The 9,084-nt window shown below is 46.7% G+C and overlaps 1 protein-coding gene across 3 annotated transcripts in view; it reads left to right on the top strand.

Moving 5' to 3' along the window:
- The first annotated feature begins 1,139 nt into the window (after window positions 1-1,139).
- The window catches only part of PLEKHF1 (pleckstrin homology and FYVE domain containing 1), a 12,689-nt gene continuing 4,744 nt past the window's right edge, over window positions 1,140-9,084 (top strand). The window contains exon 1 of one of the 3 annotated variants that reach the window (XM_044427949.1): window positions 1,140-1,442. The gene's annotated coding sequence lies outside the window, so the exon portion shown is untranslated. Of the gene's footprint in view, window positions 1,443-2,218; window positions 2,347-7,938; window positions 7,989-9,084 lie in introns of those variants that run through there. The other 2 variants (XM_044427952.1, XM_044427950.1) reach the window with 2 other exon arrangements.

The raw sequence follows: 9,084 nt of genomic DNA, 5'->3' as shown, positions 1-9,084 counted from the left end.
AGGGCCAGCTTAACGGCAAGAGCAGGAGTGTGCAAACTGGCAGCACTCAAGTTCACCAAAGTTCTCTGACTTCCATCTTGAAGCTTATTCCAGCCCAGCTCCATACTAGATTGTGAGTGTTGTTCTTTTTCCTTTCTGCATGGAAATCCATCTGTATTTTTGTGTATGCGTTTTCAAATGAACATAACAGCAGCACACATCTTTAAAATGTACACATCCATTTTGCACAGTGTATTTGTACAATTTTTCCCTTTCAAAACTGCATTTTTCATGCACACTTTTCCCAATGTACCCATGTTGTCCAACACATAGGGGCGGAGTTCATGAATCAGAGCTCTCCCTTCTATGTACATCTTAGTGACACTGAAAAGATCCAGAGCTCCGGGCCACAAGACCAAATCTCCCCGCCCACAAATATGCGGATGCTAAGTTACATATAAGGGCGGGATATTAAAGCTTTACATAAATAAAGTTCTAAAGTCTCTGTGTTTCCTGCTCTCTCTGTGTGCGTCTTTAAAGTATCCTGGCTCCTGTGGACGCCCTATTTCTAAAGGGGATGCATGAAACGAAGGGAGAAAGGCATTTGATTTCGGGGCGCGGGGGGGGGGAACCTCCAAGCAAAGAGGTTCAAGAGGGGAGCAGCAGGAATGCGAGACCACGCGTCCAAAACGTCAGCTTAATCCAGGGAGCGAACGCAGGTCCCCCGCGCCTGTATTTCAGCAGGAGCCCGTGGACAACAAGTTACGGGCCGCGATCGGGGTTCCAGCCCTTGCAGGCCATTCGTGAACACCGCCCCTGCTTCGGTGTCTCCCCGCAGCTCCTCCCCGCTGCGCAGACACGCGCCCCACCGCCTCGCCGCTCCGACCACCGCTTGCATTGTGTTTCTTCAGCTTTGTTCCTCCCCGCCCGCCCACCACCCTCGCTCGGCCCCGACTGCGCCCGCTGATTGGCCGCTTCTTTTCCGGCGGTGGGAGGGGGCGTGGCTACCATGGAATGCTGAGAGTTGAGCGTTCCAGAACCGGACGGTCTGGCTTCCGCGGCGCCGCGCTGATTGGCTCGCTGCTCGACGGAAGGGGGAGGGAATGGAATGTTGGGGAGTCTGAGCGTTCCGGAGATACTTTACTTTATTCCTCCCGTCTCCATCTCCTCCTCCTCCTCCTCCAGCGACCCAACGAGAAGGCGGCGCTTGGTGCGAAGAAAAAGCAGGGAGAAGAGTCTGTTCTAGAGCGCGATCGCGTGCCTGGTCCTAGTCAGAAGCCCCATTGAGCTCAGTGGGTCTTGCTTCCAGTAAGTGTAGCTCCGGATTAAAGGGAGGGGAGTTTGGAAGTGCACCAAGGACTGCTACTCCCGCTCCCCAGCGAAGGCCCTTAAAGCGAGGAGACAGATTCCAAGGAGCCGGGAGGGAATCCGACCGGGAGAGGAAGCACGATAGTCACGAGGAGGTACATTCATCGTGTTGCTCTTGTTTGGTTCATCGTAGTCGGGCAGGGTGAGGAGGAGGAGGAGGAGGAGAGGGGTGTCCGCTGCGGGGCTTACATTTCAGAGTCTATAAACTTTGCCAGATAGTTGCGAAACTTCAGTTCAGACTTTCCCCGAAACTTCATCCTGAACTCTTTCCCCACTCTCCTTCCCTTTCGCTGTATTGGCTCATGAAATTTATCGCAGAGGCTTCAGGATCAAGAATTGCGCTTGCAGAATTCTCGTAGAATCAGCCTTTCTCTCGCAGAAGAGAGAAAATGTTTGTGAGAGAGAGAAAGAGAGCGAGAGATGGAGGGACGCGCGCGGGAAGCTGTGCCTGTGTCATCTTTTAGGATTATCTGCATTTGTGAATCTTGGAAGGGAGCTGCCCGGCATAAAAGTGTTTGCATATCTTACTACATTTCTTTGCCACCCTTTCGTGCCCGCCGAGGATTGCTAGTCATGCAGCTGACAAAGCAGACTGACTCCCCAGAGGCTCAGGCCGCAAAAAGTTAGTCATTAAGGAGCCACGACTTCGTTGCTTTTCTTGCAAGGCGTTCTAAGTGGCAGCAAAGCTTCCTTCCATTGTATCCTGAGAACAACTCTGTAAGGCATGTGAGACAGTGGTGAACTCCAACCGGCTTTTGATCTACAGAAAAGAAAAGTATTCTGTCCCATTCCTAAAGGATGCTGGAGGATTTCCTCAAAAGCTCAAGGGGTGCCTGATTTAGCAAGAGCTGTTGCTTATTTAGTAGGAACTCCCTGAATTTCCTCCAAAGCACTCAGCCAGTTTAAGGAACAGTGAAACCAAGAAAGTTCCTGTCGTGGGAGTGACGCATCAGCAAGGTGATTAAAAGTCAAGGCTGAGTCAGCTGCCCGCACCAAAAAGTAGGTGACAGGAATCTTGATGCAACCCCAAATTCATAATGAGCACCTCTGTTTATGGCAAGAGCACTGGAACATGAGAGAAAGCTCCAAAAATTAGGCCCCATGTGAAGCTGTTCTCCATTCAGTAGGGTTGCCAGATTGGAGATTTACCAACATGCAGGATGCAGGTTGCTGCCCCTGCTGATTGCCAGCATCTGTGACACATGGAGAACAATTTTAACGGAGGCTAAGGTAGACTGCACCACCCTTTGTGGGTCCTACTTCTGTGTCTTTTCTGGTGGCCAGAGTCAGTTTAGTCCAGGGCAGCTTTTTCAGCACTTAACTTTATGCCAAGAAAAACTTAACTGTGGCAGAAGGCCTGTTTTCTCAACTGCATTGGCGGAGAATATTATTATTATTATTATTATTATTATTATTATTATTATTATTATTATTATTATTATGTGTCTTGCTCCCCACTGTAAAAAGCACTCTCAAATTGACATACATACACAAATATGGAAATCCAGAAGTAATAAGATGAGAATAAACTCATCCCCAAATCAGTATAAAGCATAAGAGCAGAAGTATTAACAAAAATAATAAAAACATACTCTAAACCAGAACAAGAAAAACACATTTGGGAAAATAAGCATGCCTTTGCCCAGCATCAGAAAGATGTCAGTGTCACAGTGCTGAGGGAATTGTAATTGTGGCTCTATGGGCCATCAAAATCATAGAAGAGCAGAGTTAGAAGGGGTCAAGAAGACCATCAAGTCCAGCCCGTTGCAGGGCGCCAATTTACCCCATCTCAAAGACCAGATGCATGCGAGGTGAGAAATGGGATTGCCATGCTGAGGTTGCTGTTGATAGCAGAAGCAAGGACGTTCAAGAACCCTTCATCCAATCTGTGTTGGTGTCAGGTGGGAATGGATGGGACAGAGCAAGCTTTGCTCCTTGTCCACCCTCTGCTGAAGTCAAGCCAGCTCTTGCTCCTGCTGTTGTTTAATTTGGGGCTGTTATTTGAATTAGCTGCCAGTGAGGCCTTTTGGAACAGTTTCAATGGGGTGAGGATGGTAAGACGATTTTCTGGAGTGCAGTGATTCAGGTGTTAGCAAAACAGGCCTTATGTCAGTTCTGCAGCCTGCATAGGACCCGCTGCATCCAGAGCTGCTTGCAACATCCTTTCTTCTTATTTTTAAAAAACATTTTACAGTTAAGGGACAGCCAGCCATGTATGTACTTAGTGATCAGTGCTTCTTTTATTCTTTGTACTTCTTTTGAAACATATTTTGCAACAAAAGAGGCATATTTCCAGCTAAGGACACAGTCCTTTGAGTTTTGAAAGAGAATACAGTCCAGCTCCCAGCATCCACCAGCCAGCCATGAAGTCATCGGATCACACCCTCAAAGTCTGTGGTCAACTTTGCGGCTTCGTTGTGTCCCTGTTAATCATGAAAGTTTAAGTGATTTTAAAATTCAAAGCTGCACATGCTCAAAGTTTCTTTTTTAAATCAGGTCCAGCAAACGGTTAGAATTTAGCATACCAGAATGTGGACACAGTTGTGCAGTACAGAACTTGCACTGGCGACTAACACAGAAGGAAATGTCAATTATCCACTTACCAACTGAAGAGATATTTCTGAATAAGACCATTAAGTCCAGGTATTAAAATGCTCCAGCTGCTCTGCTGTATAAAATGGGTAACTAGCTCCAGAGCAATTCTAGGCCTGGCATTAGCGGTGGATCCCATCACCTTTGGGCACAATTCCATTTCCCCTTGGATGGATCCCAAGGAGTTTCTTCCGAAACTCGTGACGGTACACACAGAAAGTAGGGATTCCACCCCAGTGGGTGACGGAATTATGCTCTTAGTCATTGGCCCCACACAGGAAATTTAAGCTTGGGTTCTTCTTCTTGACTCATCCAATTTCTGAACTAGTGCCAAACCACCCTTTTTTGGAATTAATTCAAGAAATCTTTCGGGAGTTGCGCAAGAAGAGGATTTGAAGAGTCGGTGCAGATAAAGTTTCTAATTTTGGTTCATGCATAATGAAGGTCATCAGGTTGTGATTCCTCATCAATCAAGAGCAGAAATGTGATGCCCCAGAAAAAATGTCAGAAAAAAACTGATTATTTTTCCACAAAAATCTTCCTGGTGGTTCCCATGGAGAAATACACAATCCTGAACAAGGGTGTAAAATAAAAACTGTGGGTGCTGGGCAGAGAACCCAACATCCTGTGAATCTGCTTAGTTTTCTTTTTAATGACATGTTTCTGACTTGAAAAATGCATGGATCGTTTCTGAGGATATCTCAAGGGCTAAGAAGGGTCTCTGGACTGGTTGTTGTGGCCTCCTTTGGCTATAGAATAACAGTATGATCCCATAGAGGTCTGCATGGAAGTAATGCTTATTGAGTCTAGTGGGACTTACTCTCAAGTAAATGGGCACAGAACTCCATCCTAAACAAATAACACGGGCACCTGATTAGCATCAGTCATACAGGCAGCAAAATTCAAATGATCTTGGAATAGGATATCGAAGTTGGTTTTGGTAGAGACTATGATTTCCCAAGTCTCTCTGAGTATTTTGACTTTATAAGAGCGTAAAACATCATGGAGTTTTGGCCCAGCGTAACACACTGATGACTCAGCCTTGGCTTGAATGGCATGTAGCATTGCTACATTTTGCATTATTGTCCTTTCCTTCGGACAAGGAGTTTTGTGGAGTAGCCACTGAGAATGGCTGAGCATGATGGGAGTTGTAGCTGAACTCATCACTGTGCTAGCTTCCAGCCTCTGCCAGCCAAATCCATTAGACGGTCAGCACATGTCATTTTGCGGTCGCTTGGTGAGTAGACCAGGTTGCGTCCTAGCAACTGAAAAGCCAAATCCCATTGAGTCCAGTAGGGAGAGACTGACAGGTAACTGGTTACAAGATTGCCATCTGAGAGGCTGTGGGGTAAAATAAAACAGGTTGTTCTAAATTGCCTTAGATCAGAACACACCAGGTTGGTTGTTTATTTAGTTATTACGTTTCCACACTGCCTCCCTGGGGGGGTTCACAAAATTGAAAGATACAATAATTAATATAAAACAGTCATTATGAAATCGCAATGATACAATTAATATAAAATGAACAAGGATTTGTGAACATCTTGCAAGAAACTTGAGGTTTCAAAAGCTTTGGTCATCTTGACATTAGCCTAACAAAAGTACTAACTTAGTGTATTTAAGATTTTTTTGTGGCCAGTAGTTCTCCTTTTGGGTTTTTGAATCTCTTTCCTGCCCCCCCCCCCCCCCCCCCCACCCAGCCCTTCCTGTATCTGGATTTTCCACTAATTCGTGGTATTTAAAACTGCATTTGATTTTAGTTTCTCTCTGAAATCAGAGATTCTCCTGATTCTTGTGTTAACTGTGAGTTGACTAGGCTAGCCATTCCAGGAAGATCTCCTTTTTCAGTTTCTCCTTTTACCAATTATTTTTTCTACTGCATGAAATTGCACAGTAGTTTCATCCAACAGTGTGACTTTATTCCATGCCCCTGAAAGCTGCCTTTCCACGTAAGGGGTTTAGGGATTTACCTTGTTTCAGATAACTACCAAAAGTTGTGCAAAACCTACTTGGGCGGGCGGGGGGGGGGGGACCTTGCAATTTAAAGAATCTGAATGCAGCAGAAAGTGAAACTGGATCTTAGTGAATTAGATCCTTAAGCATCGAATGCAAAGGATTTTCATCCTTTGCTAGCACCAGAGCATACAATTCATGCCCTAGCATATAATGCTCAAAACAATTGTCCTATGAGGGAGAAGTCTACAGAAGATATACCATGCAACAAATTGGCCCATGGATTCTGTGGTAAAGGTTCCTGCAATCCTCCCGCGAGGAGCTCTCGTGACAACTGCCTCCCTCTAATAACCATGAAAGGTTGGCTCCTGCAGCTTAATTGGAGTATTTCTACCATATGTTCCTACTTCAAACAGCTATGGAGATGCTGTGAGTTTGGTTTTCCTCCAAATGGCATTCATGTGTCTATCTCCCTTAGCTTCAGAACGCGCAGAAGCCATCCTATCATGCTTATAATGGCATACTTGAAATGACTTTCTGGTGGGCTTTCCCCCCATTTGAAATATCTAGTCCCCACCCCCAGTGATGGCAGGGAAATCAGTCACGGCAACGAACCTGATCCTCAGGGTGGCCCGATGTCTGCGTGCTGGACTGTGCCACTGTGCAGAAGCGGCGCTGGTGGAGATCTCACGATCCTTCCAGGTGCTCGGCTATCCCATTCGCTTAGAAATTGCCATGTTCCTACCAGCATGTCAAGAAGAAAGCAGCATGTAAAAAATTGCCTTCAGGTGAGAGGGCAAAGTACATTTGGAAGCATGGAGGAGTATTACTTCTTTCTGCGCCTTCTCCCTCACACCTCCTCCGTACAAATAGCACATCGATGTAGTTGCATGTGGACTAGTGTCTTGGGTTAAGTGGCATGGCCGATAAGCATTTCTGGGGTGACCGCTCTTCTCTGCCAGTAGTAATGTGTGGTCCAAAGGGGTATTGCCAGGCATGGGCATGTGGCATTTCAGCCCCAAATATATTCCCCAGAGCCCTAAAGGGCCACTGGTGACATGATGCTGATGATAAATGAACTGGCTGGCTTTGCCTCCTGTGAAATGTAGATAAATACTTGAAATTATTTCTTTTTGCATCGATTTAAATCAACGCATGCAAGTTTTATGCAGGTTTCTGTCCTATGGGTCTTTTAAGTTCCTCGTAACACCCTGGAGGTCCCTATAGAGTAAGCCAGCTTTCCCCAACCCAATGCTTTCAAGTGTGCTGGGATGCCCACCTGGGAATTGTGGTCCCATTCAGATGGGGACATCTGTGTTATGTCAGAAGCAAGCAGAGAATGGACCGCTAGGTGTTTTGGACTTCATCTACCAGCATGCCTGGCTATTGGCTATGCAGCAGGCATTTCTGGGAGCCGAAATGCAGAATATCAGAACATCCACTTTCCACCCATCCCTGGCCACTTCCACTCTTTCTATGACCCTATTCAGTGGGCCCAAACTGTGCAATCTGGAATGATGACGAAACTTTTGCCAAATGTAATTTGGGTTTGTTCCAGCTCATTTCCAGGGTATGAAGAGTTTCCACACTTGTCAGAGCAATACAACAGTGGAACCAGCTGCCTGGAGAGGTGGTGGGCTCTCCCACACTGGAGACATTCAAAAGAAACTGGACAGCTATCTGAGTGGGATGGTGTGACTTGGTGTCTGCAACAGCCGGGGGTTGGACCCCGTGGCCTTCATGGCCCCTTCCAATTCCTCTGTTCTATGATTTTTCTCACTGCAAAGACATTTTGACTGGATGTCGTTGATCCTTCTTGAGAAATGAAGTAAGATCGCTCTTCAGCAGTGGTAGCTGGCAAGACTTTGAGCCAGAGCTGACAAACCACATCAAAATGACTGTGTAAACGCGTCGTTGCTTGCACCTTCTTTTTGTTTCCTTTCACTATTATGTCTTCATGTAATGCAACTGTCCGGAAGGGAGTGTGATGCTGCCATTCATTGCAAAGTAGTAAACTTCACCCTGGTGTTACTTAAATGCTTGTTTTGCATTGTCACTGAAGAAAAGGAACTTGGCCCTGTTCTGACACTTGGAAGGTTGGCGTTTTTTTCCCCTGAAGGGACCACTATGTTCACTGTTGCATGTACATGCAAGAGAGACACGTGTGCTATCTGAACTTCTGCTTACCTTTGTGTAAAAGGAAACAGTGACTCGTTTTCTCCATATATCATGATGGTTTTTGCCTGTAACTAACCCCATCAAGCAGTTCTCTAATAAACCCAGGCAGAATTCTGAGAGTATGTAAACCACTGTTGCAGAAACACAATCCTCAGAGCCAAACAATCCTCTGTCCTGGGGCCGATCCTGTTTAATCTTTTCATTAACGGCATGGAAGAAGGCGTGAACAGTCTGCTGATCAAATTCGCAGACGACACTAAAACTGGAGCAGTGGCCACAACTGAGGAGCAGGTACTCCAGATCCAAAAGGATCTGGACAGACTATGGAAGTGGGCAGGAGACAACAGGATGGCGTTCAATGTGGATAAGTGCAAGGGCTTGCACTTGGGGCACAGGAATAGCTGTCATAAGTACAGGTTAGGGGACAAGTGGCTGGAGAGCAGCACTTGTGAAAGGGACCTCGGGGTGCTGGTTGACTGCAGGCTAAACATGAGTCAGCAGTGTGATGCGGTGGTTAAGAGGGCGAATGCCACCCTTGGCTGCATAGCCAGAAGTGTGGCTTCTAGATCAAGGGAGGTATTACTACCACTCTACACGACTCTAGTGTGCCCACAACTGGAGCATGGTGCTCAGTTTTGGGCCCCTCATTACAGAAAGGATATAGCCAGGTTGGAGTCAGTGCAGTGTAGGGCCACAAGGTTGGTGGCCAGTTTGTGGGGGATGCCGAATGAGGCGAGACTGAGGGAACTGGGTCTCTTCAGCCTGGAGAAGAGGAGACTCAGAGGGGATCTGTTGGCAACATACAGGTATGTGAGGGGGTGTCACACGGAAATGGGTAGAGACCTGTTCTCCCCTGCAGAGGAAGGCAGGACGTGCTCCAATGGAGCAAAGCTCAGGGAGCCAAGGTTCCATTTGGATGCCAGGAAGCACTTCCTGACAGTCAGGACCCTGAGGGTGTGGAATGGGCCTCCACGAGAGGTCGTTGAGGCCCCATCGGTGCGGGTGTTCAAGGAT

The sequence above is a fragment of the Varanus komodoensis genome, unplaced genomic scaffold (assembly GCF_004798865.1).
Source record: "Varanus komodoensis strain SLA01 unplaced genomic scaffold, ASM479886v1 scaffold19, whole genome shotgun sequence".
Lineage (NCBI taxonomy): Eukaryota > Metazoa > Chordata > Lepidosauria > Squamata > Varanidae > Varanus > Varanus komodoensis.
Note: the sequence above shows the minus strand (reverse complement) of the source record. Positions and strands in the feature narration are given on the sequence as shown.